Source organism: Selaginella moellendorffii, unplaced genomic scaffold (assembly GCF_000143415.4).
Source record: "Selaginella moellendorffii unplaced genomic scaffold, v1.0 SELMOscaffold_159, whole genome shotgun sequence".
NCBI lineage: Eukaryota > Viridiplantae > Streptophyta > Lycopodiopsida > Selaginellales > Selaginellaceae > Selaginella > Selaginella moellendorffii.
Genome location: NW_003314420.1, coordinates 87040 through 105278, shown reverse-complemented (window position 1 = coordinate 105278; position 18239 = coordinate 87040). Strand labels below are relative to the sequence as shown.

The 18239-nt window shown below is 42.1% G+C and overlaps 1 pseudogene; it reads left to right on the top strand.

The window, feature by feature from the left end:
• Positions 1-18239, top strand: part of LOC9663326 — a 23517-nt pseudogene that overhangs the window by 4884 nt on the left and 394 nt on the right.

The following is an 18239-nucleotide window of genomic DNA, read 5'->3' as shown; positions in this document are numbered from 1 at the left end:
TGATTAAGCATAACTTCAAAACCGAAAGAAAAGAGTACAATTGGTACTTCAGGAATTCACTGTTACTGCCAAATTCACTAGCAAAATGTGGATGTTTGTATACTGCTCAATTCAAAAGTTATATTTTTTTGCTCAACAGAGCTGGGGTCTAAATGCTAATGAGTAACTGTATTATTATTATCTAGTAAAGTGATGGAAATATGCATTCCTAATGCCCATGAACTATCATTTCCTTCAAAAATTACCAAAATGAGGTCTTCCTAGGATTGCCTTATCAAAGTATGTACAAAGAAATTACAATAATAATTTATGACATCCTATGGTGAAATGAAGGCCTATTCATTCCCATAGCAGAACACCTAAACCAACCTTATCAAAGATGGGGCACCATGCACGCAGCACCTTTTTCTTATAATATATAACTGAAGTACACTGAAAGAGAATTCTGCACATAATCCCACACACAGGGAAAGAAGGAGAGAGGAAGAATCTTGCAGTAACCCATAGATTTGCCTGCTCTTTTCATAGCACCCTGTGGTTTGCCTCGCTCTTGTTTGCCCTAAAAGCCACAATTAAAAAGTTTCTGAATTGAAAAGTTATGACTTTTTGTAATTATATCTCAGCTGTTAGATCTTGGCATATGCCCAGAATAAGTGTCCCCAACATATGCTATTATTATACCAGCTCTTTCATTTAAATATATGAGTATGATGATTTAATTAACACAAATTAAATTATGAGAGAGCCATATCAATCATAGTAGATATGAGAGTGTATGATTTTATCTACTACATATTCAAGTTTACTATTCCTTTATTTTAATGGTTTATTCTTCTAAAGGTTTTTAAAGGAGTATTATTGTTATATTATAAAATGAATATAGTAGATATGAGAGTGTATTAGTTACACTGTATTATTAATTATATATTGTCATTAAGTATTTCTTTTGATAGTTTTGGGTTTTCTAACTCTTTAATGAGTTAAAATACATTTGAAAAGAATCAAATTGATGAGTGCTGATGATGATGATTAGAATTGCAATTTATTGGATAAATTGCAATTTATCCAATGACAATGAGCTGTTACCACAATCGCCTGCAAGTAGAGGTGTAATTGGCAGGGATTCCAGCTCTGCTGGGAGTAGTAGAGAATATTTTCAATTTGAAAAGATGTAGTTATAGTTCTAATCATCATCATCAGCACTCATCATCCATCTATATTTAAGAGTAAGGGTGACATATTCAATTGAGATTCTTTTCGAGCTTAATGGTGGAGATGAAGACATGTGGGAAAAAACAGTTGAGAGTGGAACGTTTTTATTTTTTAGGTAAACTAGTTTTTTCGAAGCATTTTTCTAGAAGCGCCTATGTAGTTCAGCATTTCACCGTGCCATGAGGTTCGCTACTCTCATCAATCATAGCCTATCTCCATCTATAAGTCTCAAGCTTCTGCTCTTGAAAAGTGTGCTGCCAAGGACTTGAAGGTAATATATAAATAGAAAATATATCAGCATTTGGAATTTGGAATTGGTGGTTGCCAACCCTGCCAAAACTAATGCGTTGATCCTCAAGGGTTTTGCTCCTTCAATTTCTGACAAGAACATCACTTGAACGTTGTTGTTTTTAATGTTACATATGACAGATGTCGTTCCTATTTATACAGCTCAAGCAAGCTGTAGAAGATTTGCGATGCACAAAGGCAAAACATGAAGACTTTCAGAAGCAGGTGTATTCTCTTTGTTGCTTTTGTTTATCATTCCACTCATTGATTTCTACAAGAACACATGGTTAGAGGAAGTTTCTGCTGAGAATGAAGTTGCTGTTAGGAATAGTTTGGACAAGGTTTAACTCAACTTATTTTCATGCATGCTAAGTGGCTCTAATGTGGAAGTGTAGGCACAGGCCTGTGAAATTGAGCTTCAGAAAATTGCACAGGCAGCAAGGGATTCAAATGCAAGAATGTGTGAACAAACTATAGGGTTGACAAATGCTGTGAGGACTACCAGTGCTGCGAAACAACATCTAGAGAACAGGTTTAGCTGTTAAATTGTTTTTAACGTTACATATGATAGATGTCGTTCCTATTTATACAGCTCAAGCAAGCTGAGGAAGATTTGCAAAGCACAAAGGCAAAACATGAAGACTTTCAGAAGCAAGTGTATTCTCTCTATTGCTTTTGTTTATCATTCCACTCGTTGATTTCTATAGGAACACATGGTTAGAGGAAGCTTCTGCTGAGATCGAAGCTGCTGTTAGGAATAGTTTGGACAAGGTTTAACTCAACTTATTTTCATGCATGCTAAGTGGCTCCAATGTGGAAGTGTAGGCACAGGCCTGTGAAATTGAGCTTTAGAAATTGCACAGGTAGCAAGGGATTCGAAAGCAAGAATGTGTGAACAAACTACATGACACAAACCATAGGAATATTTCAAGAATATTCCATGGCCCGTGGGATTTAAGGCTGTAACGCCTTAAGGGTTGGGAGGTTGGCCTAGGGTTCGCTCTCTTGTTCGTTTCATTGGTATTGGAGCAGCACGTTCTTTTGGGGATGGCGGGTGAGCAAGACATTGATCCTGATGAAGAGTATGGCATTAGTGATGATAGCCATGATGATGTGGAAGAGACTCTTGATGATGTCATTGTGCGGCAAGGACATATTATATTTATAAGATTAATAATAATTTATACAGAGATACAATACTATATATTAAACACTTAAATATTTTCATCAACTATGAGCAAGATATAGGCTTATTATTACACTTGTTATAGTATATCACTTTAATATTATAATCTTAAACTTATTTCTAAGATTTAGGCACAGTAAATACCTATAAATATGGAGAGGACAATATAATTATTAAATGCTCTAATTCAAAGTTTCACAAATATTTTTTTTTCAATTTAGTCTTTTGGTTCAAGTCTGGTACTGCAAGACTATCAAAACAACATAAAGGGGATAAATTCTTTCTGAAATTTGAGAGATCAAGAGTCTTGTGTGATTTCATAGGGACAAAAGACATGTTATTCCGGAGAAAATGGAATTCATCAAATAAACAAGGATATGGTGTTCTTGGCAAGTTTTGTTACTCATTTTAGTACTTTCTAACATTTCTAATTCTGATGGTTCAGGAGTTTTTGAAGAAAAGTTTATGGATCCTACATGTAATAAACAAGTATTTGAGAAAACACTTAATCTTTAATGACTAGAAAACCACTTGCAAGTTATACATAAATGTTTGGTTAGAATCCTTTCTATAATTTTAAATTTTGTAATAAATTCTTATACAGTAATAATAATTGCAACAATATATGATATGAGGGACCATCTACTTGTATTACTTTTGTTACCAATAAAAGAAAGGCTATATACAAAGAAAATGTTCCATTCCCATATAAAAGTATTTGTGGAGTTTGATGATCTCCAAGGTATAACTATCATTCTCTATACTAAAAAGGTAATTATAAATTTCAGATAAAAGATCTGAAAGATACACATCATCACTACTGAATGACGAAAACAAACAATGAAATTCTCAAAAGGTCAAGTTACAAATAAACAAAAAAGTTTTACAAGCAAAACTAGATTTATGTTATTCTCATGTGTAGATTAATTTAAAAACTAGAATTCAAATCTGAACAAGCTAAAGCTTAGTCAAAAAACATCATCCATAATGTTTGAACATTGAAGGATGTTGATACAATCAATGACTCATTAAATGCTCTAAATAATGATGATAATAGACTAATTTCCCAAAACACTAATTTAGCAGCAAATAAAGTCTTGGAATGTAATACTTTTGAAACATATATGATATGTTATTCAAATGTCACAATCAACAAAAAAATTACTGTGGTTAATCCAGGAACTATAGATATACATTCTCTTGAACTAAAGAGAACCCAGTTTTCAAATGAACTGAAATCAATTTCTGCATGCTTCCAAAGATAGAACTCTTATTCTGGAAGAGGTCAGTTGTACGATTGTGGAAGAAGACATAGAATAGAAAACATTTTTATTTCCATACAAGATTCCATATAAGGAATAAGATAGGTCTATTTTCTATATCATTAACTTGTACAATAAATGATACTAAAACTATTCATCAAGTGAGGGAGCATGAGGAAAGGACAAATGTTTTACTTTCCATGTTTGTGTTTATTTTTTTTGAAACGATTCCTAACTATCCCTTTCAGAATGGAGTCACAGTTACAAGTAGGGGTTTTTCAAACTTAAGAGTTTGAAGAAATAGTAAATTTTTACTCTATTCATCTCTTTCTTATCTTATTTATACTTATTATTGTTACATCTTCAGAATTTGGAAAAAATTTGATTATCTAGCATAACCAAATATGACAAGGAAATAAACTAATAAAGACTGAAGACAATGAAGGCCATCTATAAAAGAGAGATTAAATAAGAAAATGACAAACACACACTTCACAAAGATGTTAAGTTGGATGAGTGTAAATTTCAAAATTAAATTAAATTTTGAGTATGGCAATGCAATGTTATTGATCCAACAGTTTCTATAGGTCTTGTGGCAATGATACACTCTGCAAGTTTTGCAATACAGAATGCACCATCTTTGCTAAGAGTAAAATTCTTGAAACTCATCTACTAAGCTGATTTAGATTGTGTCTTTTATAGCTCACACTGCTAAATTTAGATAGATAAAACAAAGAAAAAATCAAAAGAAAACGATAGAGAAGAACTTACCAGAGTTTGTTATTTTATCACTCGAATGGAACATATATGGCTATTTCCCTTATCCATAAATGATACGCTAAAATCACTCTTGTGCAAGAGAAAATACTTTAGATTTGTTCTTGATTCTTGATAGTCTAAACTGGATAATCTATGCAAATTGTGGAACTAAGATTCATTATTCCTCTCAAGGAAGGAGTAAATACAGAGCACACATAAATGCCAAGGTGTGTTCCACTGTAAAAAGTGTCAAGTATATATTCAAATACATATACAAGGGACATGATTTTCAGAGGTACACCTTTGAAGGGATGAAAGCTCTATTTTGTTAAAGTGGGAATTGTCATTATCCCACTTGTAAAATAAGGTTTCCAAACCTTTATATAGTATATAAATATAACAAAATTCAACTGCATTGAGGCACATGCCATTTTATTTTAAACAAGGAAATGTCTACTCAATCACTTCTCCTCCCCCTGCCACTGCTTCACCTCTCTCTTCTCCTTGTCATCGTCGTCCAATTTCTTTCCATCCTTTTAATATTGGCTTAGTTGCTCCGAGTCTAGGTGGAGCCCAAGTCCCCATTCAATCTTTACTTTCCCCTTATTAATAAAACAACTTCATAGACTTCCAATAACATGCTGTAACACTTCTAGTATAATGTAAATCCTCTCAAAGAATTGTCTTTTAATATTAATACAATGGCATGGAACCCCATGCCATAATAAGTTACATTTTTAAATAAATACATGCCATCTCAGACTGTTATTTTTTGCCTCCAACGCCTATACAATAATCTTGGAATTTCATCACTCTCCACACTATCAGGATTTAAACCCAATAGTAATGCCATCTCTTCTCTAATACGTCTACGCTCATGTTCAGTGGTCGAAGAACCCATCCGGTTGAGCAGATTATGGAGATGCGGATAGTGCTTGGCTAGACAATATACATGCCATAAATGATGACTGGTGTCTGTCCGATCAAATGGCTTCTAATATACCGTTCCATCTGCCATTTGATTGATTTCTGCAGCCACCTCCTAGACTGGCCGGTTCTCTATCACCATCACTCCAAGCCGTTTTGCAAGGTCCCCCAGAACATACGGTTTCTTCTCCCTAGTTTCCATACTGCAAGAGATGGGGTGCACTGCATATGTGTGCGTGTTCGCTGCAGTTTTAATCGGCAAGTCATCGATGATGAGGATTTCACTTGACCTAGTAGTCCGGTTCATCACTACAGCCTCTGGCTTGACGAAGATGGGCTTGCTACCCCTCACATGGACCATAGTCAAGCAATCCTCCTGTGTTAGGAGAAAGTCAAATGGTAATATTACTCGCATCTGATCGTGCATCATCTGTAGCAACGTTAATGCATTGTGGCGCATCATGGATGTCCAAACTCCCAATTGCAAATTGAACCCGGCCCTCTGTTTTAAGTGTCGCATGGTCATTATTAGATCCCGCAGTTTCTCCCGTGTGATTAATGTGAATCTGTCTCTTTTGACCAACTTGCGACCGTAGGCTTTGGAAGGTGCAGTGACATTCGAGGACGAGCCACGCTCATGGGAGAAAAGGACACCGTTCAGATCAAAAACGATACAGTACCTTCGCCGTGACTCTGAAATGAAATGCGTCAGCATAAAAAATGGTACAAGTCAATTTTACCATCTACAATATTAGCGAATGGTGCTCCCGATGGTCGTTGAGAGGGTTTTGGTCAAGGAAACGTGAAGGGCGGAAATACTCTCCTCTGCAATGTGGGGTCAATCGCATCCGATGGCGTGTGGGCACATGCCATTTCAGCTGTAGACTTTGGTACAACTGGCTCAACAGTGGCATGGGGTGGTTCCGATGGCGTGTGATCACACGCCATTTCAGCTGGTGCCTCCATTGGCAAAGTGGACATGACTGAACAGGCAGCAGGGGCAGTGTAGGGAGGTTCCAATGGCGCGTAGTCAGACGATTGGGCACACGTTGAGTCCGTTGGAAATGAGGATACGACTGGCTCAGCGGCTGGGGCGGCCTCATGTGGGTCCAATGGCGCCTGATCACCGTCAGTTGGATACGTGGACAAGATTGACTCAATGGTATGGGCAGCATCAAGTGGAGCGTGGTTAGCTTGTTTGGCGTTGATATGGATAGTAGCCTCCACCAGCTCTGATGACTCTTGCAGGCAAGTAGAGTCCACTGGCGGATCCATATGCATATCTAAATATCTCCCTTCGATTGAGATGGTATCCTCCCGTGCTACTAAAAACAAACTCATTAGCACATTGAATCGACTATACTATATTTACCATCAACTGCTATTGAGGAACTAGGACCGATATCACTTGGGCGCACTGCTGATTCTGAAGGATTGGACATACGTTTCGACCCTTGCTTGGCACTATCCTTCCTCGACACTAAAGGCTAGAGTTTGTATCTTAATTCAACTGAATAATCTCTACTTACCATTTGCTCTGCGACCTACATGGACAATGTTAGAAATGGTAAAAGGTTAGGAATGGATGTACTATTATTTACCTGATGGTTTGTCTTGTATGACCTTCCTCCGCTGCTCTTTGGCCACCTCAGGCTGGCCATCGTCATCATCATCATTGTCGTCGTTATTGTGATCGTCACCATTGTGAGGACCATCCAAGTCCTCTTCGTCCTCCTCTTCTTTGTCCTCCTCTTCGTCCTTTTGCTCTTCCTGCTCATTATCTTTCTCTGGCTCCTCATCCCCCTCCTGCATTTCTTCTATAGGCTGCTCAGGCTGGATGGCTTGTTCTTCCAGGACCATCTTGGGAAAATCATCTGGCCGAGTCTCCATCTCAAAATACAAGACATCCATAACCTGTTTTAGTGCGTGACCTAGGACCGTATCCTCACCCGACTGTCTTAACATGGTTTCTGCATGTTCTTGCACCCTTCGAAGACGACGAGATGAGAAAAACGTGGCCCTGACTTGAAAAGCATCCCTCATCCATTGTACCTCTCCATTGAGATTAGGGAAGGGGAGTCTGCCATAGGAATCTGAGTGAGGAGGTGGTGACTGGCTGCTTTCACTCAACCCTTGATCTGCAATGAATGGCATGAGCACACACGCCATAACTACGAGGCATTACCTATCATCTTTTCGTTGCCCTTCTTCCTTTTCGAATCAAACACCTCTGATCCCGACGACTGTCTAACGTGCTTTCGCTTTTTATGACCACTGTCAGTTTGAGCTTGGCTGGTGCTTGCCTGTTTTGCCTTTGAAGAAGTGTCTCCTGCAAGGAATGGCATGAGACCACACACCATTGCAAATATAATTTGTACCTCCTTTTTTCCTATTGCTTGTCTGTTTGTCCTTCTTCGACGCGCCACCAGTGCGCTTTTCAGTCCTCGTGTCTGAATATTCACAACGATCTATAATCAAAATGGCGTGAGGCCTCACGTGACCTTACCTTGTGCAGGTTGTGAGCTCGACCCAACATGGATATCTTCAACAGTAGCTGTTAACGCCGTTTCAGCATCTGGGGGTGGCCACACTCCTGCATACAGAGCTTGTGAGATAACATTTAAACTTAAAGTGCGTACTCACTAGGTTCGTAGAGAAGATACTGCTTTTCTTTGGCAACTGTAATTATATGCTCCATTGAAGTCACCTCTTCAATGGAGTTTGTCACCGCAACACATGGGACACCCTTGAGTAGTGCGGCTCGAAAGAATAGTCCGCCGCAGTTGTACTCGACAACGCATTTGCCCTTGGAGTCGGAAGCAGGTGACCCACCCGCTATTGTGTTGAAGACCCAGCTGAGCATTTCCCATGCTGCACCTGGAGCTTTCTTTGGATTCGAAAGCTCCATAGCCGTCTTCAGTTCCTCAGGCACGGGTAAATTGACCTCCCTCAGATCAATTCGATCGGCCTTGTCGAACGAAGCTGGGAAGTCACTCCAGTCCCACTCTGCTGCAGGACCAATAACAAGGGCGAGTGTGAAGATGCGGACATTCGTCGGTATCTTCTTCTTAGCCATTATCCCATGGATCTCCCGCATCTCCTTGCCTTTCAACCGAGCCTTCACCTCGTTCAAGGCCTTCCAGAACTTGTGATAGGATTCGGAGTCATAGATCATATAGTGGACTGAATATTCCACCTCCGCAAGTCCCACCATTAAGTCAATGATGGAGCTGACTTCGTCTGCATGAGTGATCTCCTCATTTGTGAAGTCCATCACACAAAAGATGTTTTTGACCTACTCATCTCCACGGGAAACGATGCTCCTCCACCTTTGATCCTCATCCGAATTCACGTATACCCGGTAAGGTTCTCGATAGGCCTCTGCTGCGGGGTCGAGCTGTTTCTGAAGCCGGCAGTCGACATCCCTCTTAATGAAATTTGGATACTGATCCAACTTCTCAGCTTTACTTTTCGTGGCATCCCGCAGCAGATCGATGAACTTGGGGGCCCCCTTCACGTACTCGTCGATGTCTTCATTTGACAACTCTAGCTCTTCCATCATCTCTTGCGTGGTGTCGATGCTCACCCTCTCCATGGCCACTTGCTCGAAGATCCAATCCTTCAATAGTGCACGAGCTCTCAGAGTCGTGCACAAGTCCTCATATGTCACAATATGGCCGGGAGTCATTTTGGTCTTGTTGAAGACCACCTCACCACGTAGAAGAGCATTAACCACTGTCAGAAGGTCGTCGTCGTCTAGAGACCGCGAGAAACGCAAGGCGTTGAGCTTCAAATCATTGGGCTTCCGACCATCCTCCACACCCATTGAGTTTAGCAACTCCCCTTCATGGTACCTCCTCAGCACATCTACCCATTTGTCAAATATAACTTTTGTCGCGAGTAGAATGTTATGGATGCTGAGTGTGTCATTAACCCCCAGTGTTTTCGAGAGAAGACTCAAGAATTCCTACAATGGAAATGGCGTGAGGCCACATGCTATGCCACATGCAACGAGGCTTACCTGCCAAGCGCTAGTTGCTAGTGCACGTCCTTGTCCTGGTTTTTGTGGCCTCTTCAGTTGAACCCAGAGCTTCCGTGTTCGTGCCAATGTCTCGTGCAGACCCGATTAGTAGCACGTTTCTTGCTTGACATTCTGCGCGTGGGAGATGTATATGATAGATCGGAGGGGCGAGTTGCCTTTTATCAGGCAGACAACTCTTGTCTTGAAGACTTTCTTCACCTCCTCGCCCACCATAATATCCACAACTATCTCTTGCATCGCCAAGCTAGAATGCTACCCGGAGACGGCATAGAACCGGATGTTTTGATCGTCCAACACCTTCCTATTGATCAAGTCTGGAAACCTCGTCTCGCCTTTCATTGTTCGGTAGTAGGGGATCACGTTTGTGATGTCGGGTGTTACTGGAGTTGCCAGCATCTTCTGCTTCAGTTTCTCCACCCACTCATCAGATACTAGCCTGTGGTTGTATTTGCTTTGGATGTCGATACGGCTCACGTCGATTGTATATACTTTGTTGGAATAGTAACAAGTACTATTATCTGCGACGATTTTTGCTGCCTCTTCTTGCTCTTTTTGCTCTTTGCGGCTCTTCTTTTTGGTGGGTGTAGTGTTCGAACCCGAGGCAATGGCATCACCGAGTAGCTTCTTTTTTGGAGCAGGAGAGTCGGATGTCGGCTTGAGCTTGACCACCCTTTTCTGCTTCGGGGTAGTTTCCAGATCGACCCCCTTCCCCTTCGCTTCGCGAACTGGAGGCACTCTCAACGGCTCAATGTTGGAATATAGTTTTTGAACATCGCCGTAGGTGAGGTCCGTGGATTCCATGTGATCTTCATAAACCCGCAGCGTCTTTGAAATTGTGGGCCTCCTGGACAACCTCTCCCTAGCTCCCTCTAGGAATTCCTCATAGCCGCTGCCCCCCTCCGGGAAGCCGCTAGGATGTGCAAGGTGGATCTTGAAGGCGGACGCTGTCTCTACCATAAGTGGCAGTCCATATTCTTGCATGGAACTGCATGGAGTGTCTGTCACTTGGATGAGGATCCCCATGCATTCTTTTCTCCCACCATCTGTGTTGTACAGTCTCAGATCCTTGCCTTCCATCCCGAAAGTCCAACTGGTGAGCTCCTCCCCCTTCTCTGCATCCACATTGACAGTGGCTGGAAGAAGAACGCAATTCCTCGCCTGTTCATAAATGCACAACAATTAGAGCTGACAGATGAAAAGCTAGCAACTGGAAATAACATGAGGCCACACGCCATTCACCACTACATCAGATGTCTTGAGGCTGCATCCTAAGATGGCGTGAGGCTACACGCCATCTGTAACCGGACTGCACTCGAGAGCCCAATCGGTGCATGCCAATGTTGCTACTGAATGGCATATGGCCTCATGCCATTTTCTACTTGGCCTAAAAGACTTACCATTTGAAGCCGAATGGAGGCATGACAATCGAGGCCGGACTTGCTGGTGAATGTGCACTGTGTGTGCAGCAGATCGTAGCAGCAAGGCTACTCTGCCACTTACAGTTGGAGAGTGGCGCTGAAATCTCCTGGGACGCCAAGTGGGCTGCGTGTGGGTGGCGGAGTGGGCGGTGGAGTTGGCGGCAAAGTTACAAACTGGGTGTGTCTTGAAGTGGACGCCGATGCACACGAGCGCGATGCGAGTGCGAGTGTGATGCAAGCGCGAGTGGACGCCAATGCACACAAGAAACCTGTAGAGAAGGTAGATGAGCGCGAATGTGAGCGTGATCCCGAGTGGGAGCGCGATGCGAGCGCGAGTGTGCGAGCGCAAGTATGAAGCTAAATGCAAAACCTAACCTCACACACGCGAAATGTCACGACGGTTGGTAATCCCGCAACGTCATCATTCCTTGGACTTGGGCGCCACCATTAATTTCTGGATCGCCGCGCGCATGCATGCACGTGAAATCCAAAAGAAATCCGCAACGTCATCATTCCTCAGACTGCATGCATGCGAAATCCAAAAGAAAGATCATGATTGGGATATCATTTAATACCCTCGCTATATTTATACTATGCATGATTGGATATTCTAAAGCATCTTGTATTTCCAAAAATGCTAGATGTTCAGCTAAATAAAGAATGGTATACAATGTCCTTCTTGATGACCCTGCAAAGAAGCATCTCGATCGGACACTACATGAGACCACACGAGCCTTACAATGTTTCAGGGGCATTTGCTATAGATCCGACCCTTATTTTGCTCCAAGATTCTACAGTTTGGTGTGCATTGACCTTTCCATCGACACTGCAAAGGGACATCACAATCAGATGCGGGATCACAAGAAACCAACTTCACTAACTCTGGTTTTACCAAGATCTACGTAAGGAGTTATGAAATGAAAGGACCCTCTCTATTGAAATGTGTTTATGGTCCTAGGGGCATTGTGACATATCAAAGGATTTTGCATCAAGTTCTGTATTTGCATGTTTATAAAGCTACTGAATTGCTAAACCCTAAACCTTAAACCCTAAACATGTGGCAAATGCTGCGTGAAGAAAGATGCCCTTTCTGGGCAAATGCTGTAAGAGGCAGATGCCAAGCAGATGTATCTCAGGCTAGCGAAGGGGACAAACGAAAGCTAGCTATAAACATGACGGGATGCAAATAGATTACTAGGCTGGTCCTACGAAAATCAAAAACCATAATTGAAAACATTGAAAATGCAAAAAGAAAGGTTTATAATATTTTTGAATTTTAAGCAACCAAAGGAATGTAAGTAGGGCATGTGTTTGTAAGTTTAAAAATGCCTCAACCACTTAAATTCCCAAGTAAATAAAGCTGTTTCTATTTTTGGTACAGGTAAACTTTATAGCGTGTGGGCTTATGCAATTTTAAACCCAAAAATGCACCAAAAAATGCTCGACTAGCATTATTCTTTGAATGGCATGTGGCCTTATATTGCCATAAATGGACGTACACACACAGCATAATTATTCCTTTACATGGTGAATAATCTTGGCGCGGATCGCTGACATGGCATGGCAAAGTTCGAATCACTGACATGGCACAACTGGATCGAGGCAAGGACATGATGTGACAAAGTTCAACCTCCGACAGCAAAGTCTAGAAGCTACTCAGTTTGAAATTTGTCAGAGGAATCATAAGATCTGGTTTGTCAGAGGATTTGATGTGACGTTCAAGCGTGTGTTATTTTTGAATTCTCGAACTCATTCCTAGGTCTATCATTTTTGTGCGCCGTGTTCTTGGTTCCGCTGAGCGCAGTGAGCGCTGCTTGTGTAAGCGGCGTTGTGAGCTGTGGTTTATGCGTCGACGAGCGGTTGCAGCATTGCGATCGCCATTGCGAGCGGCAGTTTATGCGAGTGGCAGTTTGTGCGAGCAGCACTACGAGCAGTTGCGGTGTTGCGAGCGGCGCTACGAGTAGTTGCGGTGTTGCGAGCGGCACTGTCTTTGGTGTGGCTACTGCTTCCTCTTGATATTCGGCACTTGTGCTTCCTGGTATGTTCACCATGGAATGGCTTAGGACCACATTTAGAAATGGCATGAGGCCACATGCCATCTTGGGCCCTTGCAATTTTATGGCATTTCATTGTCATGTATGTTTTTACTTGCCTGCAGCTGTGTGTATATCAAGATGGCATGAGGCCTCATGCCAATTTTGTGAATGCGAAATTTCACGTGGGTGTCAATAGCATGTTTATGTTTGAATAATGGCATATGGCCTCATGCTATTGAGGTTGTTTGGTATATTATGATTTAGGCCATTCTCCAATCATTTTTTGTATGGTCTTAACTTCTTTTCTGCACTTTCAGAATGGCCTCCGCAAGTGCGACGCATGTTCCCTCCGTGGATCTTAAGAACCGTGCTACATGGATTCAGGCAAAAGTGTTTCTAAACAACCCCGAGGGGGAGGTGGTAGCTGAGGGCTTAGCCACAGTTGTCGATCCAAGAGATGCGGTTGCTAATCAAGAATTGGGCTGGGATGATATTGGAGTTGCGATTTTAGAGGTTGTTGACACAGAAGAAAACAGTTTGACTATTGGAAGCATTGTGCGGTGGAAATTGAGGCACTTAGTGTTTGAGAATGTGAAGGATTCACAATCAAACACCACTACAGCTGATGACAGAACATCTCTTCATGGGAAAAGAAAGTACACCTTCCTAAAGCGCAGCCAAAGGGATTTGAGCAACGAACCGAAAAGGCAGAAAATGGCGATGGAGGTTTGAATGGTCTCGACAGTTGCTTATTGCAAGAGGAGGTGATGTCAACATGCTGATTGGGATGCTATTGAAGAGGAGAGAGCAAGATACAAGACATTGTCCTGGAAGGCAGCTCGGAATTTTGTGTATGAGGCATTACAGTCATCTGTTGATGCTTCAGAACATCAGGTGGGGGGCATGGTCTTCCAGAGGGGTTTGGTCTGCATGAAGGCATGGAGAATCATTTATGGAGTCCCTCGAACCACATTGTACAGAATCAAAATTGAGTTCGAGGAACAAAGGGTTCAATAGGCAGTCCATGGGAACGACGGTACTCACAAAACTAGGGGTCATGTTGTATATGAAGAGGCAATCTTCAAGAGGTTTGTCGAGACATGTAGCGAGCAGCAACCACATAAAACCCGCCTCTTGGAAGATGGAACTCGAGACACCCAACGAGTTCTTCCTTCCATGTATACCAAGGGGGCCATATTGGAAGATGTGAATCGGGAACTCCAGAGTAATGGCTATAGGAAGCTGAGCCAATCTTGATTTAGTAGATTGTGGAGCAATAGGTTCAAGGATGTGAGTATAGGAAAGTACTCCAGCTTTTCAAAGTGTGACGAGTGCACTACTATCAAAATGGCTTTGTCGAAGAATTCTTGTATCGCTCAAGAGCGAGAGACGTTGGTTAAAAGGCGGCTCGACCATAACATCGAGCAGAGAAGCTGCAAAACTGCATATTATCATAACAGGATTCTCTCCATGGAGAGACCTAGCTCTTACCTCTACATCATCCACGACAAAATGGACCAGAAAAAGACGTGCTTACCTCGACTCAATCCTGCCCCCAAGGCAATCTCTTCATCCATGCAGCTGCCTGTGTCTCTGTTTGGCATAATCGCTCATGGGCATGGTGCCCAGAACTATGGGAACTTCTTTGTACCTCTATGGGGTGGCGGGGGTGCAAACATGATGATTGCGTCCCTAGGAAAACACTTAAGGTCTTTGCAAAGTGTGCAGACTGAGCTGAACGGCCAACCCTTGCATAAGGCCCTTGTCGATCGAACCCCATACAGGGTTCAGCTGGAGGAGGAGCAAAGGCTTGCAGTATCGCGTGGGGCCCCATGCCATCCCAGTGAATATGTTGGCCGTCAGATTGTAGAGTTATCACGTGAGGCCTCATACCATTCCGACGAGGCTGGTCACCCGGTGAATGCACAGCCTCATCCAAACGAAGCAAAATCTCAAGGAAGTTCTTGCGGCTGATGTGGCCTTTCACCCCATCTTCTGCTCCAAACAGGCAATGCTGGCAATGAGAATAAAAACATGTACGTCTTCGCATACTTGGTGATGCTTGTTGCCAAAGGCATATTTTAAACGATTACACTTGGCTTTCTCATGGTTGGGCACACTCATGAAGACGTCGATGCCATGTTCAGTCACCTGGCAAAGTCCCTCCGGCGATCCAATGTCCTCACCCTCCCACAACTCTACGATGAATTCCAAAATTGCATCAAAGGCACTATTGAAGCTGCACTTGTGACAAAGGTTCCAGAATTTAAGGGGTTTGTAAGAGGCTACATCAGGGACGGATCCGAAACGCTGATTGGCCACTCCAAGCCTCTTCAGTTTCATTTCAGCATGCGTGACGGTGCTCCAGTGATGAGGTACAAGATGAGAGAATGGGACACAGTGTGGTTGCCAGTGGACGGCATTGAACTCTTCAAGAGAGATCCCATAACTGGGGAACCTATGATTCCTCAGGGTTCCCCACGGCCGATGCACCCGGATGGACTCAAAGACTAGGAAAGTATAGTGGTCGGGATTAGACAGCATATTGCCTTCTGGAAGAGGGGGTTGGTGTTTGGTGGAGAATCCTATTTTAAGAGGTGCAAGCTTTTGCTCGAATACTGGGAGAAGATTATATCTACTATCCAAAATGGGCCGGTTGTATATGAAGAATTGGAAGAGTCCTTTTGGCCAGAACCTAGAGCACCAGATAGTAGCGGAACAATGTCCTCTGGAAATGCAGTGATAGATAACGATGTTGAGGATCACTATTGTGGGCCGAGGAACAAGAAGCCGGATTCAGCATTCAATCCAGTACAGGTCTGCAAAGGAATGGTCGTGCTTGTCAGACCCAGTAATAAAAAACAAATGATATGGGTGGGGCGCTGCATCACTAATGCAGAGGAGGACGCGGAAACTAACTCCTTCAATGTAACTGTGGAGTGGTTCAAGCCAAGTTCCGGATATACGAAGGATTGCCTAGAAAAGAGATGGGTGCTGAATCCAAGGGATCCCAGCATGAGCATATCGGTGGATAATGTTGTGCATGGTTGGATGCGGAAGCAGAGTGCCACCATCACCTTGCCAGACCATGCAAGAGATGCAGCAAGAGCATTCATAACCCGGGTTCAAGGTGAGATTCATTAATATTCCTTTACTAAGTTTCTAATGTATTTTATTTCAAGGTGAACAATCCGAATCTGAATCAGAGGAGGCGTGATGGCATGGCGTGATAGCGTGAGGCGTGACACCAAAAAGGAGGTGTCCACTAGCGCTTAGGCTTATAATGGCGTGTGCCCTCATGCCATTTACTTGATCACCAAATACCTTTTTCCCTTTGCACTAGTATATCTTAATACCGGTCTGAGAAATAGAATGGCATGTGCCCTCAGGCCTTTGACTAAATCACCTTTGAAAGAAATGCAAGCCTCTATGTCGTAAAAAAAAGGTACTAGAGAAATTCCTTAATAATATGAATGTTATTTAGTTTCATGAAAATACACTAAGGGTCAAATGAGTTAAATGACTTCTCCAGACTAGCAATGCCTCTTTCTACACCTTCACAATTAGATTCGTTAGAAAAAGATAACATTGAATAATATCTAAATGTTCTCACCATTAAGTTATATGTTTGGCTAATAGGAATGACGTTCATCTTGGAAAGCTCACCACACGCTCAATGAACAAACAAATAGTGTGTGCGCGCATGCCATCGCTCTTCTTTAGCTTCATATTCGGCTTGTTCACCTTGACAATGAGATTTATTATACAACTAGATGGACTCAGTCTGGACACAAAGTCACCGCGCTAGTCACCATGCCCCAGATATGTCTAGCCCCTGGACAAAAAACATATAATTTCACGTCATTTTCAAATACTTGAAAATTTGTACCTAGTCCCATTTTACTGAATAAATCCCACTTTAATGAAATAGAGCATATGAGAACTCAACACCTGAACAAGTACTAGACTGGGATGAAATAGAGGCTTTTAGAAACTGCTGCTATGTCTCTGCATCAAAAGGAATATAGAGGATCTATGGATATGACTTACATGGGAGATCACATTCTATTGAGAGACTGGACATCCACCTGGAAAACCTTCAAAATATTTATTTCAATGATGGTGAGGAAGACATTGCATTACAAAGAGGCCATAAAACCAAAGTGACAGAATGGTTTGAACTAAACAAGATTGATGAATTTGCAAGGACACTTTTGTACCACGAGATTTCTCAGTGGTATACATGGAATTCAAGAAATAGAAAGTGGACACCACGCCAACGTGCATTCAAGGTGGTCAGTAGAATGTACACTGTATCACTGCATGATTCGCCAAATGATAAGATTATAGATAGCTCTAGCATAAATTATGGATACATGGAACTTAGTGCCAAGTGTAACATGAAATAGAAGAGAGGATGATGGTGCCCTCACATAAAAAACTTTCTAGGATAGGGAAGTGAAGTTTGCACCAAATGTGCAATGTAAGGTGTTAGAGACACCCAAGAAACTGACTTGAGAAGTCAAAATAAAAGTTCTAAAGTGCAGTGGCTATATTGATAGAAGATAAGACTACTTGGGAAAGAGTAGTGAGATTGAGATAAAGAAGGTGTCTCTAATGGGTTTAACAAAAACTAAATCAAATAAAGGAAGAGAATAACTGTAAGTGGTTTAATGAGTCTCTAAGTTGGAGAGATTATGCTTCTTAGAGGATGGGCAAGGCATAATAAGCCTTTAGTGTCAAACTATTGATGAATATTGGTTGAGTGCCAAGGATGAAAAATAGTAATCCATAATGGGGTTACTTTATAAAATGGTTTATTGTTCAATGAAACTTCGTCTATGGGTGGTGAACTTGTGAAACACAAAGCCAAAAGCCCCAAAAGTGGAGCCAAAGGTTGCCTAGTGGCCGAAGCAAAAGCCAAACGAGAGTAACATATTTGGACTAAAAGCTTTGACTTGGACAATCGAGAGTGGGAGTGGAACTCCAAACAAAGTGCTCAAGGAATAAGCATGAAGTAAGTAGTAAGTGAGTCTCTAGAAAAGGGACACAAGAGGACTAATACATGACACATGGAAGTGTCAACGATTATCGGCGAGTGGAAGATGA